The sequence below is a fragment of the Nerophis ophidion genome, linkage group LG03, assembly GCF_033978795.1.
Source record: "Nerophis ophidion isolate RoL-2023_Sa linkage group LG03, RoL_Noph_v1.0, whole genome shotgun sequence".
In the NCBI taxonomy this organism is placed as follows: Eukaryota; Metazoa; Chordata; class Actinopteri; order Syngnathiformes; family Syngnathidae; genus Nerophis; species Nerophis ophidion.
This window is the reverse complement of record NC_084613.1, coordinates 67,044,339-67,063,978: the sequence shown is the minus strand read 5'-3', so window position 1 is coordinate 67,063,978 and position 19,640 is coordinate 67,044,339.

The window sequence follows — 19,640 nt, the reverse complement described above, 5'->3', positions numbered from 1 at the left end:
GAATATACATGCATGTTTAAGATATAGATTCCTATCTTTCATGAAGACAAGAATATAAGTCGGTGTATTACCTGATTCTGATGACTTGCAATGATGGTAATCAGACGTCCTCGTTTTTAAATGGAGGAGAAAAAAAGTTCCTCTTTTCTGTCTAATACCACATGAAAGTCGTTGGTTTTTGGCATCTTATTCGTCCAGCTTCTATATTTGTTTTTATACACTTTACAAGAAATACATTGGCGGCAAACTCCGTAGCTTGCTAGCTTGTTTGCCCTGGCTTTCGGAGACTCTTATTTTGTTAGCGCAGGCGCGATGTAGCGGCGCTTTTATTGTGAAGAAAGGAACTGTGCGATCAGTCTTCAGGCTTTTGACGGGAAGTACGGTTGAAATAAAAAGTGTCTTTTTTCCTTTACACTTTTGAATGATTGATTGAAACTTTTATTAGTAGATTGCAGAGTACAGTACATATTCCGTACAATTGACCACTAAATGGTAAAACCCAAATAAGTTTTTCAACTTGTTTAAGTCGGGTCATGTGACCGCCTGGCTCTGTTTGATTGGTCCAACGTCACCAGTGACTGCATGTGATTGGTGAAACGCAGGCATGCGTAGATTCTACTTTGAAGCTCTGTCATTAACCAAAACAAACATTAATATATCGATTAAAAAAAGTAGCGAGTAGCGAGCTGAATGTAGATAAATGGAACGGAGTAAAAGTAGCGTTTGTTCTCTATAAATATACTCAAGTAAAATAAAAAGTATGTTGCATAAAAACTACTCGTAGAAGTACAATTTATCCCAAAAGTTACTCAAGTAAATGTAACGGAATAAATGTAGCGCGTTACTACCCACCTCTGGTTCCCATATGACATTTTGACAAGAAAAATGCATTTGTATTCAAATATTGGCGTGTTTTCTCTAGCATATTTAATTCATGCAGGCAAATAACAACCTGTGATTAATCATGATTAATCACAGATATAGAGTGTGATTAATCACATTAAAAAATAACTACTACTAATATGTTTAAATGTGTGTGTATATATATATATATATATGTATATATATATATATGTATATATATATATATATATATATATATATATATATATATATATATATATATATATATATACACATGTATATGTACATTTATGTATATATATATATAAGTACAACAATAACTACTCGACAGCTCTAATATATATATATATATATATCTATATATATATATATATATATATATATATATATATATATATATATATATTTGTATGTGTATGTACATATATATATGTACAATCTCACACATATATATATATATTTATATATATACAGTATATATATATATATATATATATATATATATATATATATTTGTATGTATATGTACATATATATATATATATGTACATATATATATATATATATATATATATATATATATATATATATATATATATATATATATATATATATATATATATATACATATATATTTGTATGTATATGTACATATATATGTACACACATATATATATATATATATATATATATATATATTATATAGATACACACAGTTATACATGTATATATATATATATATATATATATATATATATATATATACACACAGTTATACATGTATATATATATATATATATATATATATATATATATATATATATATATATATATATATATATATATATGTGGAAATATATATATATATATATATGTGGAAAATGGGACAATCGGTTGAAAATAGATGGAGTACACACACACACACACATATATATATATATATATATATATACATATATATTTATATATATATATATATATATATATATATATATATATATATATATATATATATATATATATATATATATATACATACAGTGTTTGCTGGAATACAATGAGAAATACCAGTATAAATAATAAAAAAGGAATTTCAAATAATCTGAAAATATAGCACGACAATAAAAAAAAACTGTACGATAAAACAGACCAAGTTATTTCCATAGAAAAACAAACAAACTATGATCATATTTATTATTATTCCCTTGCGCTCTTGGTAAGAGAAATCTGTCCATCGATGCCACTTGTAGTTTGTTTTTGCTTACTGTGATGTCGTAAAAGCAAATTACCTTTTTAACGAACCTTGTTACTGCGCATAATTGCATTCCAGTCAGTGGTATTGATTCTTTAGTTTTGATGTGTGGCTGATGCCCAATGGGGTTACGCCGTGGTAACCATGACTTTTTACCTAATATTACTGTTGTAGTACGGTTTGTATTGTAACTGCAAATACTGTACATCAACTCCCTCACCTCATCTCCACGCCATGGGCGTGTGGAGATCCAGCAGTGGTTTGATGTGATGTAAAACTGAGTTTAACAGGAAGCTACTCAGGCATCAACAGCAGAAAGGCTTGTATATGTAAATCAGGACATTCTGCCTGCTGATGTGTGAGTTTATGACGGTACACAGCACACGGGATAAAATGTCAACAGGGAGATTTAGGTAGTCACACACCCATCATTCTGACTTTGAAGCGCCATGCATGCTCCTACAGTTTGTATTGTAGGCCGCGACCTGAGTAATTGATCTGCTTGCCTTCTTTTTTTACATTAAAAGGAATTTTTCCAATCGTCATGTTTTTCTCCTGCACACATGAACATACGGTAAGACGCAGCACTTTTTTTTTTTGCGAAAGAACAGCTGCACTTCTTTGGTTTATCTCTCTCTTTATCTCCACTTGTCAAATCCATCATAATCAATTCATCATCTTTAACTGTAATTTGAATTTCCCTACTGGAAGGTAAGAATAAAAGGGAAATCCAATCTCATTATATTCCAGACCCTGTCGTTCCCGCTGCTTATGATGGATCATCATAGTTATATAAAAGAAAAGAAAGAAAAAAAAGCATGCACTGCATTTGTAGGAAAATGATTTCATCCTTGGGAGGGAAATAACACATTGTTTAAATTTATAATTCCTCAAACTATTCAAACACAATTTTTTTCAGTATTTGTGTAACAATATACTAAAATGTGGGGGAAAACTGTTATTAAAGTCCTTAACTTTGCTATGATATATTTCAGATACAGTACCTCGCTTTATATTGTATTTGTTGGTGGAATGTTCTTAGAAATATTTAAGTAAATGAGTTAATTAAATTGAACTTACAATAGTGATAGTAATAATAATCATCATCATACTACTACTACTACTACTAATAATAATAATAATAATAATAATAATAATAATAATAATAATAATAATTTTAACAGTAGTAGTAGTATAGTTTCTTATTAAGAGAGTAAAACATTTGTAAGCGATTAAACAAAGCCATTTTATATCAATAAATACATGTATATTCACACAATTTTGATACATTTTAAATTACTATTTTTTAACCATGAAAGTAAAATGTGTATGTTTTTAAATGAAGTATTAGACAACATTTAATCTAAACATAAGATTAAGTTTTCTTAATATAAAATACAATAATTGATTAAATAATATACACTTAAAAAGTTAAATTAAACAAAGGAAAAAAAAAGTAATTTATTTTATTATGTTTCGATACACTGAATATGATTAGTAGTATTATTTTAATAATATAAAAGTGTTCACATTAGCAAACAAATTAATGAATTACAGTGAAATTAAACTTGCAATCACAATCCAAAACAGTAACAAAACAATGATCCAGGTTCGACTAATGCGTGAGGCTGGCTTATAAAGCCTTCTGGTTAGAGATCAGAAGCAGGTGAGCCGAATGGCGCTCTGGAGCAGGACGACAACACAGGATGTAGAACAGGAAGTAAACACAGAAGATTGGAAAACCAATATACATTAAGTTAAATACTTCAACATTATTTTACTATTATATTAATGTTTTAATACATTGAACGGAATAACACTATTTCAGTAATAATACAACATTGGGTTTCATTAATTAAAACAAATATATATATGCTCACAATTTCAATGTGTTTTATTGTTTTAATCATAAATAGGGACTCAATGTCACTTTGGGACAGAGGACCCTATTGTTATATTGACTGTTTTTCATCATTCATCAGAGCATTAGGTTGTTAACTAAAAATAATGAATACAGTATAAATCAACATTTAAGCATATTTGTAACTTTTCTTTATCATTCAGAAAAATATAAACAAATGTGAACAGGAAAAAGGCATAAAAGGCTTTATGCCTTTATACTTATTTTTTTCGTAAGTGTTACGTTTTGTGTTGTTCTCAAATTTCAAGATGCAGGGACAGCAGGCACTGCGCAGGTAAACATATATTCCTTCAGTGATGTCCAGAGGTGGGTAGTAACGCGCTACATTTACTCCGTTACATCTACTTGAGTAACTTTTGGGATAAATTGTACTTCTAAGAGTAGTTTTTATGCAACATACATTTACTTTTACTTGAGTATATTTATAGAGAAGAAACGCAACTTTTACTCCGCTCCATTTATCTGCAATCGGGTCGCTACTCGCTACTTTTTTTAATCGATCTGTTAATGCACGTTTTGTTTGTTTTGATTTTGTCAGACACGCATTCAAAGTAGGAACTACGCATGCTTGCGTTTCACCAATCACATGCAGTCACTTGTGACGCTGGACCAATCAAATAGAGCCAGGTGGTCACGTGACCGTCACACGTAGAGCCCGACATGTTGAAAAACGTATTGGGGTGTTACCATTTAGTGGTCAACTGTACGGAATCTGTACTGTACTGTGCAATCTACTAATAAAAGTTTCAATCAATCAACCAATCAATCAAAAGTGTAAAGGAAAAAGGACAATTTTTATTTCAACCGTACTTCCCGTCAAAAGCCTAAAGACTGATCGCACAGTTCCTTTCTTCACAATAAAAGTGCCGCTCCATCGCGCCTGCGCTAACAAAATAAGAGTCTCCGAAAGCCAGAGCAAACAAGGTAGCAAACTACGGAGTTTGCCGCCAATGTATTTCTTGTAAAGTGTATAAAAACGAATGTGGAAGCTGGACAAATAAGATGCCAAAAACCAACGACTTTCATGATGTATTAGACAGGAAGGAGGAACTTTTTTTCTCCTCCATTTGAAAACCGGGACTTTATCAGCACTACTGTCTGATTCCAATCAATGCAAGTCATCAGAATCAGGTAATACACCAACTTATATTTTTGTCTTCATTAAAGATAGGAATCTATATGTTAAACATTCATGTATATTCATTAAAACACCTTTAACATGTGAACAAAAACGGCAAAATAAATAAATGTAAATTATATACTGTATATATAAAGGTATGTATTTATATATATGATATGTGTGTATGTATATGTATATATATATATATATATATGTATATATATATATATATATATATATGTATACATATATATATATATATATATATATATATATATATATATATATATATACATATATATATACATATATATATATATATATATATATGTATATATATATATATATATATATATATATATATATATATATATATATATATATATATATATATATATATATATGATATGTGTGTATGTATATATGAGGTAGATCACCTCGACTTGGTCATTTATTAAGTAATTGATTAACGTTGAAAAACGTATTGGGGTGTTACCATTTAGTGGTCAATTGTACGGAATATGTACTGTACTGTGCAATCTACTAATGCAAGTTTCAATCAATCAATCAATCAATCAATCAATGCCTTCTGAGCCTATGGAGCTGTTAAGTTATTGTGGCTCAATGTGCCTTAATTTTTATTTTTATTTTAATGTACTGTTATTTAATATGTATTATTGTTTTAGTTGCTTAAGAGATATTCCTGGCTCTGAATTTGGTCGTTGCTATTTTTTATGTTTTTGTGCATTATTTGTTGCCGTAATCATTAAACAAACAGGTTACTCATCAGTTACTCAGTACTTGAGTAGTTTTTTCACAACATACTTTTTACTTTTACTCAAGTAAATATTTGGGTGACTACTTCTTACTTTTACTTGAGTAATAAATCTCTAAAGTAACAGTACTCTTACTTGAGTACAAATTCTGGCTACTCTACCCACCTCTGGTGATGTCCGACTTCATTTATGTCACCACGTGACCATTGCTGGAGAAATACTATACAGGAACACGTTTTCGCCCTACTAGGCATGGAATCACCTCAACAGTATACAAAACGGGTTATTTTCTGGCGCATTTAAAAATCAATTAAAATGCATCAGCAATTAAACATATCTTATGTGGTACTGTCAAAATTAAAATGTCTAAAAAAAACACAATACAATTCGTAGGACCTATTCGACGTCGTATAAGCCAGTGGTACTCCTCGTCGTTAGCTTTTCCGAGTGGAAATGGCGGTCATTTCCCCATTTCAGTGTCAGAACAGCTGAGTTCGCTTCCGGGGTAGGCCGACATCGTCTCTCACAAGATGTAGAGTCTCTTTAAATATCCTTCTTGAAAATGGCCTTGCAAATATATATCTGCCATCTAATCAACGTTTTGTTCTCCTTCTCTGCTATGCTGGTCTGGCTATGCCGCAACATTTCCTGTTGAACTGAAACTTGTGAATGGATACTCACTTTGGAATGACCAAAAGTGAGTATCCAATCACATTCTTGTTAACATCAGGCTACTTAGATAGGCTACTGTCAACAATCTGATTGGCTATCGCAACTGTCTCTCAACTCTATGTGTTCTCAATTTCATCCGCTAATAGCTCCGGTGAATAGCCAATAACAGGACGCGTAAATGTCACGTTCAACCTTAGGCCACCTAGAAGGACTTACTGACAACAACTCGTGATCTGATTGGCTATCGCAACTGTCGATCACCTGTATGTCTCCCATCATTTAGAGTGATACAAACTAAAACTAAAAACAACAGCACTGGAAGGATTATAATATGACAGGAAGAGAATATGAATACTTTTAGATATTTAGGGAAAGTAAATAAAAAAAATATTTTATATTGAACTATTATTATGATTTCTTGTTATCCTCTAAAGGCCTTAGTGGCCACATGCATGGACAGCACATTTTAGCTCTTATTTCCAAAATTGTGTACACCACTGAATCGGGGTTGATATGCCGCTTTTGTAGACACTTATAGTACTATATAGTGGTGTCAGAAGAGTATAACATACAATGGAATTTGGAGAAAAAAAAGTGTAAAAATAAAAATTAGCATGTCACTACACACAAAGTACACATTTGTGTACTTATGGACTAAGTACATCATATCAGAAGATGACTTTTAGTTTTTATTCTAATTAGGGTCCAATAAGCCCGAATAGCAAAGCGAAAAAAAACAAAAAAAAACATGTAAACAAACAGGTTGGGCCTTAAGAGGTTAAGTTAGGCCAGTAGAGCGTATTTGTGCCAGGCCCTGACGGCACACCACTGTATATATTTAATGTAAAAAAAACAAAGATGTGCAGCTGGGAAATGCACAAAAAAGAATACGGAAAGCTATGCAGCAAAAACCAAATGATCCACTTAAATAGCATCCTGATTAAAAACCAGGAACAGGTGTGTCCTGATTCCCAATTAGGGGCAGGTGAAGAAGCCAGCACCCAGACAGGAGAAATGGTGGCAATAGGAGGTTGTTAGTTAGTTTTTGAAGTAGTTACCTTTGACCTGATGAAATGTTTTTTTTTCCTGGCTGAAAGGACACAAAAGTCCCCAAGTCATCGCTGTTTTGGGTGGACTGACGCAACCTGATATAGTACCAGGTTGCCTAATAATAATGAAATCTTAGGGTGAAGCTAAAGGAAGGAATTGGGTACAGATCAAGGCAGAGAAACTTCATGTGACCGACAAGCTGCACAGTAAGTACTGAATGATTTATTTCTTTGAGGGATGTTGACTTCAACTGTTGTTTTATTGAGCTGAACAGTCGGGTGTATTGATCAGGGTCCTCTTTGAACTGTGCTTCAAACGAGATCCTGTTGGACATTTCTTAGTTGGATCGTGTGACGACTTCACAATGTGATTACATGTGTGTTTTATTTTTTTTTTATCAATCCCTTTGTATTCATGAGGGTATGACAAAGCCGTTTTTCATCCATTTAAATGACAAAATAAAATAAATGAAGAGCGGAACTCACTTGTATTGAAGTAGTTGCCTTTAGGTCCTTTTTAGTATGTGGGTATTTCCCAGAGTTGGGTACAAACAGAGTGGCCAAATAAACAATAGACGCCATGACTGTTACCAAGGATGTGAACGACTGTGCGCTTATGCGTGCGATTGCCGTCATTTCGAAGTTAGTTTTTCTGACGAAATGAACCAAAATAATGTCTATATATAGTTCTAAACATACCTCTATCTATCTAAAGTTTGATCATATTACGCCTATACTGGCTCACCTGCACTGGCTTCCTGTGCACTTAAGATGTGACTTTGAGGTTCTACTACTCACGTATAAAATACTACACGGTCAAGCTCCAGCCTATTTTGCCGATTGTATTGTACCATATGTCCCGGCAAGAAATCTGCGTTCGAAGGACTCCGGCTTATTTGTGATTCCCAGAGCCCAAAACAAGCCTGTGGGCTATAAAGCGTTTTCCGTTCGGGCTCCAGTACTCTGGAATGCCCTCCAGTTCGAGATGCTACCTCAGTAGAAGCATTTAAGTCTCACCTTAAAACTCATTTGTATACTCTAGCCCAGGGGTCGGGAACCTTTTTGGCTGAGAGAGCCAAGAAAGCCAAATATCTTTAAATGTATTTCTGTAAGAGCCATATAATATATATTTTTTTACACTGAACACAACTAAACGCATGCATTTTTAGAGTATAATAGGTCTCTTATTCTTTGGAATAACATTGTTATTCTGAAGCTAAATGTGGAAGGGGCGTGGCCTGCAGGCCTGCAGTGAACCAGGGTGTGCCAGGACCTTCCTCGAAATCAGCAACAGGTGCGTAGAAGGCCCACCTGGGCTTTGATATCAAATCACCTGTCGCAGCAGCCAGGAGGAGAGACAGGGTTGGAACTGGAGCCAGAGTGCGAGCGAGAACGAAAGACAAAAAGACAATTACTGTAAATCAACTGAGAGACTTATTGAAAAATAAAAAAATATTATAACCCTGAAACAGGCTCTCATGTCGGTGCTTGATGGTCTGAAGAACACCCAGGAGGGCAAGCCCCACACTAACCAATAATAAATAAATTACTTCTTCCTATTAACACAACTTCTTGAACACAGCATGAGAATGTTTCATATTTTGAACGTAATTTTTAGGACTGTGATTACAAGACGAATTATTCATTACTTATCGTGTCAAGCAATGTCAGCTCAGATTTATCCGAGAGCCAGATGCAGTCATCAAAAGAGCCACATCTGGCTCGCAAGCCATAGGTTCCCTACCCCTGCTCTAGCCTTTAAATAGACCCCCTTTTTAGACCAGTTGATCTGCTGTTTCTTTTCTTTTTCTCCTCTGTCCCACTGGAGGGGGTGCGGTCCGGTGGCCATGGATGAGGTGCAGGCTGTCCTGAGTCGGGACCCAGGATGGACCGCTCGTCCAGAGCCAGGACCCAGGACAAACCGCTCGCCTGTGTATCGGCTGGGACATCTCTGCGCTACTGATCAGCCTCCGCTTGGGATGGTTTCCTTCTGGCTCCACTGTGGACGGGACTCTCTCTGCTGTGTTGGATCCACTTTGGATTGGACTCTCACGGTTGAGTTGGATCCACTATGGATTGAACTTTCACAGTATCATGTTAGACCCGCTCGACATCCATTGCTTTCGGTGCCCCTAGAGAGAGGGGGGGGGGTTGTAAGTGTATCTTACCTTTCTGTATTTGTAACTGACGCAGCAATAACACCCACAAATGCTGGTTTACTCTAATAAAAATGCCATATTTGTTATAAATACAGTTTAAAAAAATAAATAAAATAAAAAGGCTGACTTCTGCTGGAGAGACATGTGTCTGCTAGCTCTAGCGCCCCCATTTCTCACAGTGTGGCGAGTCAGATTACTGCTGAGGCATTGAACAATATATCGCCCCTTACTTTGAGGCAGAGGTAGTTGCTGCCTCATGGGCTGCCTTTTCCCCGTGGCATCAAGCACGCGCCCCCTCTCACGCACACTCAATACACTTTGTGTGTAGCAGTGGAGGCACCACCTGTGTCTGCCTCACTTCTGGTCTGCTGCGTTACTTTGATCAGGAAACACAGAATTTCCGCAATTTTGACCATGAAAATTATCCAAATATAAATTTCTATGTATAGACCATAGGTCTATACATAGAAAGCATAAACCAAAAGAGAAATATTCAAACTTATTTTATTGCTCTGTTTTTTTAATATCTCATAGTTAAGCCTTTTACCCTCCTGGTGACAAGGTGACAGCACGTCACTGGTTAAACTATTTTTTTACCAACTGAAAAACACTTTATTGGCGAGGCCTATGGTACTCTGTATTGTTGATAGATGCTCTTCTATATTTATCTTACACAAGGTTTTATCTTTCTTTGTGTGAATATATGATCTTGTTTTACGTGTTAATAGATTGTGTACTGAATGATGTTTATATATATTTTGACTATAAGTGTATTTCCCAAGAACATTTCATGTCTAAATGATGATAATTCCCAATTTGTTAGAATATATTACTCAAATGTTCAAAATATTTCTGTGACAACACAAGTAGAAATATGACTCTGCAGAAGTCCAGACCATTATAAAAGCTTTTGTGTTATAAAAAAGTATGTTTTTGAGACCAATATTGATTTCAGAGAGTATTACTTATATTTTTACATGAATTATAGGAAATACACAGTGTGTAAAAGAGAGGAAAGTTGGAAAGCAACAAACTTGTTGGTGTCTTCACGCTCCTTGAACATGAGCTGTGTTTTCCAGGTTTTAGACAACAAACACCACCCTTTTGTTTACTGTGCTCACAAGCCTGTGACACCTGTGACAATGGCACTGTATCCATTGCAGACAGGCAGCTCGGACACAAAGTGAGTTGAAAGGGAATTAACAGTAGTCTGAGTGTGTTGTAGCTGAGAGAGGCGCCAGCGCCCCCCGCGACCTCGAAAGGGAATAAGCGGTAGAAAATGGATGGATGGATGGAGTGTGTTGGTTAGTTTTTGACTGTTAATAGTATAGAGGTGTCATTTAAAACATGTAATTTGGTTTTCAAATTTACTTTGGGAGTTAGGGTTGACTAAATTGTGATAGCTAGGATGGAGCCTCACGTTATTGGTAAACAAATTGGACTAGTGTTGTTACAGTTGTGACTAGAGATGTCCGGTAATGGCTTTTTTGCAGATATCCGATATTGTCCAACTCTTATTTACTGATTCCGATATCAACCGATACCGATATATACAGTCGTGGAATTAACACATTATTATGCTTAATTTTGTTGTGATGCCCCGCTGGATGCATTAAACAATGTAGCAAGGTTTTCCAAAATAAGTCAACTCAATTTATGGAAAAAAATGCCAACACGGCATTGACACATTTATTATTGAAGTCACAAAGTGCAATATTTTTTTTAACATGCCTCAAAACAGCAGCTTGGAATTTGGGACATGTTCTCCCTGAGAGAGCATAAGGAGGTTGTAGTGTTTGTGTGTGTGTGTGTGTGGGGGGGGGGGGGGGGGTAACGGGGTGTATTTTGTATGGGTTCTGGGTATTTTTATGTTGTTCTACGGTGCGGATGTTCTTCCATAATGTGTTTGTCATTCTTGTTTATGTGGGTTCACAGTGTGGCGCATATTTGTAACAGTGTTAAAGTTGTTTATACAGCCACCCTCAGTGTGACCTGTATGGGTGTTGATCACTTGTGTGTGTGTGAAAAGCTGTAGATCAGGGGTGCTCACACTTTTTCTGCAGGCGAGCTACTTTTCAATTGACCAAGTCGAGGAGATCTACCTCATTCATATTTATAATTTATATTTATTTATTTATGAAAAAGACATTTTTGTTAACAAGTTAATGGTGTTTAATGATAATACAGGCATGTTTAACACATATCGATTCCTTTAATGAAGACAATAATTTAAGTTGGTGTATTACCTGATTCTGATGACTTGCATTGATTGGAATCAGACAGTGGTTCTGATAATGTCCGCATTTTCAAATGGAGGAGAAAAAAAGTTCTCCTTTCTGTCCAATACCACATGAACGTAGTTGGATTTGGCATTTCATTTGTCCAACTTGCATACTCCTTTTTAAACACTTTGTTATGAGGGTAGCATATGTGTATGTGGCCCTTTAATGTGTGGCAGCAGGTGAGTGACGTTAATGAGTGTGTGGGCGAGAGAGGAGAGGAAGCGGTCGCTGAGGGCGGGGACAAATACATTGGCATCAAACTCCGTAGCTTGCTAGTTTGTGCAGGCTAGCTTTCTGAGACTATTATTTTGTTAGCACAGGCAGGATGAAGCAGGTCTTTTATGGTGAAGACAGGAACTGTGCAGTCGGTCTTTAGAGTTTTGACAGCAAGAGTCTGTTGAAATAAAAAGTGTTTCTCTGGTCCTGTCAGTGATTTTTTTCTTAATAATGAGCTCGCAGCAGCCAGCGTCATCTCACAAGATCCTCGGGTGCCGAGAATGTCAAACAACTGACGAAAGTGAAGTCTTGGTGAAGATGGATGATTGCTCATTTTTATGTCTATTTTTTTAATGCCTGGCTTGCGATCGACTGACACACCCTCCGCGATCGACCGGTAGCTCGCGATCGACATAATGCCCTCCCCTGCTGTAGATATTATGCGATTGGGCCGGCATGCAAAGGCAGTGTCTTTAAGTTTATTGGCGCCCTGTACTTCTCCCTACGTCCGTGTACCACTCCGTACAGCAGCGTTTTAAAAAGTCATACATTTTACTTTTTGAAACCGATATCGATAATTTACGATATTACATTTTAAAGCATTTATCGGCCAATAATACCCAAGATGAATGGAAATGTCACTGTCCTGACTGAGGTAAGGGCAATTGTAAGTGTTAGCCAAAAAGGAGTCTGGAGTAAGTTTAGCCAATATATTTTTAGGCTGTTGTTGCTACAATGTAAGCCAGGGGTCACCAACGCAGTGCCCGCGGGCACCAGGTAGCCCGTACGGACCAGATGAGTCGCCCGCTGGCCTGTTCTAAAAATAGCTCAAATAGCAGCACTTACCAGTGAGCTGCCTCTATTTTTTAAATTGTATTTATTTACTAGCAAGCTGGTCTCGCTTTGCTCCACATGTTAAATTCTAAGAGAGGCAACACTCAAACAGAATTTGAAAATCCAAGAAAATAATTTAAAGACTTGGTCTTCTCTTGTTTAAATAAGTTTATTTATTTTTTCACTTTGCTTCTTATAACTTTTAGAAATACAATTTTAGATAAAAAATACAACCTCAAAATAATTTTAGGATTTTTAAACACATATCCCTTTTTACCTTTTAAATTCCTTCCTCTTCTTTCCTGACAATTTAAATCAATGTTCAAGTATTTTTTATTTTTATTTTGTAGAGAATAATAAATACATTTTAATTTCATTCTTAATTTTAGCTTCTGTTTTTTTGACGACGAATATTTGTTAAATATTTCTTCAAACTTATTATGTTTAAAATTCAAAAAGAATATTCTGGCAAATCTAGAAAATCTGTAGAATCAAATTTAAATCTTATTTCAAAGTCTTCAAATTTCTTTTAAAATTTTTGTTTTGGAAAATCTAGAAGAAATAATGGTTTGTCTTTGTTAGAAATTAAGCTTGGTCCAATTTGTTATATATTCTAACAAAGTGCAGATTAAATTTTAACCTATTTAAAACGTGTCATCAAAAATATGTATTTATTGTAAGAAATCATTAAGATGATCAGTGTTTCAACAAAGATAAATATCATTAATTATTAGTAATAACATAGAGTTAGAGGTAAATTGAGCAAATTGGATATTTCTGGCACTTTATTTAAGTGTGTATCAAACTGGTAGCCCTTCGCATTAATCAGTACCCAAGAAGTAGCTCTTGGTTTCAAAAAGGTTGGTGACCCCAAATGTAAGCCATGGTTATTGTTTTTATGAGGCTCTGACTCCTGTATTTGTAAGCCAAGACAGAGGGTAGCCTAATGTCATCGTTTGTGAAGATAGAATAAAGGGGTTATTGTTAGCGGCCCTGCGATGAAGTGGTGACTTGTCCAGGGTGTACCCCGCCTTCCGCCCGATTGTAACTGAGATAGGCGCCAGTGCCCCCCGCGACCCCAAAAGGGGATAAGCGGTAGAAAATGGATGGATGGATGGGTTATTGTTAGCCAAGATGGACGCTTGGGTATTTGCAAGCCGAGAATATTTGTTTGTGTAGATGGTGTGAGGTAAATACGAGTCTCAGATTATTAATTAAAATAATGGAAGCTAAAGTATTACTAGCTAAACTAGAGGTTGGATGTTTTTGTAAGCTAATATACATGGCTGTTGTCTTTCTTTGTCAAGAAGGAGGGTAGAGTAAGTGTCAGCCAAGACGAAGGCAAGAGAAATTGGCAGCAATGCTGGAGCTTCTGATTGCAATCTAAGAAAATTAACATTTTAAGACACCAGTTGCAACAAGACCTATTCCGCACACACAATTCAAGTGGCGCCATGAATATTCAAGACAATTATCAGTGCTATCAGGCACTTAAGAGGTGTAATTATCAGCTGGAATGCAACAGCTTGTGTCATCAGCAACGTAGTCAAGCAAGATTGACAAATATATATATATATATATATATATATATATATATATATATATATATATATATATATATATATATATATATATATATATATATATCTGCTTGTATTTGCTTTTGACTAAATATGGAGGTGCATGTTTTTCAGCTCACGTTGATGCTTACTAAATTATTTGTTAAGCAGGGTTTCCCTAACCTGACTCTTGCCAGATCCTTGTAGTTTGCTGAGCTCCACACAGGGATCTGGGATCGAGGGCAATGCAAACTCTTTCAAGATAGCAAAAACCAATCGGGATCGCCGGTCGGGATTTCATAGATGTGACGCAGCGCCGTAACGACTGTTTGATCCGAACAGCAATGGTGGTACGCAGCGAGCAGTCGTTTGCTGGCATTGATTCTGCTATTGCAACTGTTTTGTCGAATCTATCAAATATTTAATATAATAGAATATATTTAATATAACTTTTCGTTGGCTCTGTGATGAGGCGGCAACTTGTCCAGGGTGTACCCCTCCTACCGCCCGAATGCAGCTGAGATGGGCTCCAGAACCCCCTGAAAGCCCAAAAGGGACAAGCGGTAGAAAATAGACGGATGGAATATACAAACCACGTTTCCATATGAGTTGGGAAATTGTGTTAGATGTAAATATAAACGGAATACATTGATTTGCAAATCATTTTCAACCCACATTCAGTTGAATATGCTACAAAGACAACATATTTGATGTTCAAACTGATAAAAAAAAAATGTTTTCCAAATAATTATTAACTCCAGAATTTAATGCCTGCAACACGTGACAAAGAAGTTGGGAAAGGACATCCCACAGGTGTGCAGAATAATTGGGAACAGGTGGGTGCCATGATTGGGTATAAAAGCAGCTTCCATGAAATTATAAGTAATTAACAAACAAGGATAGGGTGAGGGTCACCACTTTGTAAGCAAATTGTTGAACAGTTTTAGAACAACATTTCTCAACGAGCTATTGCAAGGAATTTAGGGAATTTACCATCTACGGTCCGTAAAATCATCAAAAAGTTCAGAGAATCTGGAGAAATCACTGCACATAAGCGATGATATTATGGACTTTTGATTCCTCAGGCGGTACTGCATTAAAAGCCGACATCAGCGTGTAAAGGATATCACCTCATGGGCTCAGGAACACTTCAGAAAACCACTGTCAGTAACTACAGTTGGTCGCTATATCTGTAAGTGCAAGTTAAAAATCTACTATGCAAAGCCAAACCCATTTATCAACATTATCCTGAAACGCCCCCGGCTTCCCTGGGCCCGAGCTCACCTAAGATGCACTGATGCAAAGTGGAAATGTGTTCTGTGGTCTGACAAGTCCACATTTCAAATTATATTTGGAAACAGTGGACATGGTGTCCTCCAGAACAAAGAGGAAAATAACCATTCGGATTGTTATAGCCGCAAAGTTGAAAAGCCAGCATATGTGATGGTATGGTGGTGTATTAGTGCCCAAGGCATGGGTAACTTATACATCTCTGAAGGCACCATTAATGCTGAAAGGACCATACAGGTTTTGGTACAGCATATGTTTTCATCCAAGCAACGTTATCCTGAAGTCTTACAATAGCGTGGCTTGGTAAAAAAAGATTGCGGGTACTTTCCTGGCCCACCTGCAGTCCAGATCTGTCTCCCATCGGAAATGTGTGGCGCATTATGAAGTGTAAAATACGACAGCGAAGACCCCGGACTGTTGAACAACTTAAGCTCTACAAAAAACAAGAATGGGAAAAAATTCCACATTCAAAGCTTAAAAAATTAGTTTCCTCAGTTCCCAAACGTTTATTGAGTGTTGTTAACAGAAAAGGTGATGTAACACAGTGGTGAACATGTCCTTTCGCAACTACTTTGGCACGTGATACAGCCATGAAATTCTAAGTTAATTGTGTTATTTGCAAAAAAAAATTAAGTTTACGAGTTTAAACATCAAATATTTTGTCTTTGTAGTGCATTCAATTGAATGTGGGTTGAAAAGGATTTGCAAATCAATGTGTTCCGTTTATATTGACATCTAACACAATTTCCCAACTCATATGGAAACGGGGGTTGTATAACTTTTCCCTCCGTTGTTATCAGACATATGTCGGCTGTTCTGTTTTGGATTCCCCAGCGTCGCTCTCATCAGCGTCACGGGTCGATTTCGATGTGAGTGGTTGAAGTAGCACGCCATTGTCATAATGGACAAGTGGTTTATCCAATCACATACAATGATCTTTTTTACAAGGCCCCGCCTTCTGAAATCCATCTTCTATTGAGAAGTCCCAGATCCTTGTGTGTTTAGGGCACGTCCAGCTGGTAGGAGGCCACGGGGAAGACCCAGGAACCGTTGGAAAGACTATGTCTCCCGGCTGGCCTGGGAACGCCTCGGGATCCCCCGGGAAGAGCTAGACGAAGTGGCTGGAGATAGGGAAGTCTGGGCTTCCCTGCTTAGGCTGCTGCCCCCGCGACCCGACCTCGGATAAGCGGAAGATGATGGATGGATGGATGGATGGAATCTGGCGTGTTTAGAGAACTTGCCCAGCTGTTCGTTTCGGTCACAGAAGATGAGGACTTTGATTGATTGATTATCTGATTGATTGAAACTTTTATTAGTAGATTGCACAGTACAGTACATATTCCGTACAATTGACCACTAAATGGTAACACCCGAATGCGTTTTTCAACTTCTTTAAGTCGGGGTCCACGTTAATCAATTCTTGATGGATTTGTGGATGAGGATTGATCAAAAAAATAATGTGAACACATTGATAAATACTTCAATAAAGTACAACCAAACTCAGCTTTGCTCCTGCTGCCTTTTGAAAACAGCATCCATGCATGCTAGCGTATGTTGTAAGCTAGCGTATGTTTTAAGATAGCGTATGTTTAACCATGCCTGCCCCCAAAAATAAGCTGCGCCTTATTTATGCGTTAAATACAGAAATAGCACCCGTAACTGACACGGCACCTTTTAATACGGTGAGCCCTATGGTCGCGAGAATACGGTCTAGTGGTTTCGATAACGGGAACAAGTTCTCAAAAATGGATTCGAATCCATGGAATCAGTTCTTTTCTTATCGAACAATCGGGAGAACCGGTTTCGAACGTAATTTATAGTTAATACCAATGAATAATAATGCCATTAATAACACAGATTTGTTTTTAAACATATGCATACCTTTTTGGAGCCTTTTTAAAGAGAATCACATCATGGCAAATTATACAATGACATCATGGTGACCCCCACCGCCACGGGTATCTAGGGGAAATTGTTCTGATTGTGAATAAAACATTTGTTACTCGATTGTCCACATTTCAAAAACGTTAACGTCCCCTGGCAGGACCTCTGACAGTACAGGCTTTTGCATCTTGACCCAAAAAGGACCCCACCGCCCCCGCTTCCATCCCCCCCTTTAGCATACTGTTGCTTGTTTTAGATCGCTTTGAGAATATGGTGGTCTTGCCTCATTGATGCTGCCAGTAAAAACAATGCAGCCACTGTTGACTATAAAGGACAAAGGCCATATTTTCCAGACAGTCTGAAAAGAACCATGACCTTATTTTTCCCCCTGCTTAAAGTAAGCATGTCTTTTAGTTGTGAAACTCTGGGGGTCCCGCACAGTGTGAGACATCACTATAAGGGAAGGCGCAATTGACAAGCAAAGGTCTGAGTCTTGTCTATGCTTGGCAACATGTCACACAGAGTTTTAGGGGCCTTGGCCTGTCTTCCAGAAGATATGACATGCCAACAGGGACTGTGCCTGTTGGGCTTGTCACACATAAATTGTTATTCCATGGCGACAAGCTGTCAACTGGAACTTTCATTGTGTTATGAAGTATCAGTTTTGGGTACTGCAGGACAACTTTTCCCATTGTTACAGAAACAAACACTGATTCTTCAAACAGGATTAAATGTTCAACATAAATATATTCACAGATAGTGATTAACATCAGTTTAGCTTTAGACTCAAAACACAGTAGAAAACATCGATATTACAGTAAATGTTCGAATAAAATAGCTGCTTTTTTATCCGTTACGGAGTGGATTGTGACTGCTAGCTAGGATGCTGTTAGCAAATGTTTGCTCATTTAGAGGCTTGAGTCGTTGCTTTCTAAGATTAAAGCCAGGGTTATTATTGGAATTTCCTTCGGGATAAGTAAATTATCTACCCAAATGAAATTAAGGATTATTAACTAAAATGAAGGCAAGTCTGAATAATTCGCGAGTTAAAATGAAGGCTGATGTCTCTGTGTTAACATGAGTAAGTAAGTAAGTAAGTCATTTCAATTGAAGTATTTATTTCAAACCTGCAGAGTACAACAACACATTTTTTTTTTTTTTACATCTTGGCAGAGATACTTGAAAAGGGGTTGGATGAAGCAGATGCTTATAATATACCAACTCCTCTCTGTCATGTCTTGTGATCATGTTTTGTTTTGTTATGTTCTGTTACTCCAAGAGCCCATTAGTTCCTGTTTGTGACACCTGAGTTTGTTTTGGTTGCCATGGTTACTTATTGTGTTCACCTGTCTCTGATCAGTGCCCGCCCGCTCACCTGCTTCCCGAGCACTAATCAGAAGCAGCATTTAAGCTTGTCTTTGCCAGTCAGTCAGGCTGGCCTCATCACTCTGTTTCATGATTAGTTCACGCTGCTTGTTTCATGCAATATCATAGTCCATGCTGCACTGCTCACGTCACCCCAAGTAGTTTTTTGTTTATTAATGCCACCGTTAGTGTCTTTTGTTTCATGCCCATTGTTTACATCCAAGTGCTAGTTTTTTCATCCCAAAGTTCAAGCTGCTCCTTCATGCCATAGATCCATGCTCGTTTTCCTCTCAAGTACTTTAATTTTCGGATTATAAGTTGCAGTTTTTTTTATTGTTTGGCCAGGGGGTGGGACTTATACTCAGGAGCGACTTATGTGTATAATTATTAACACATT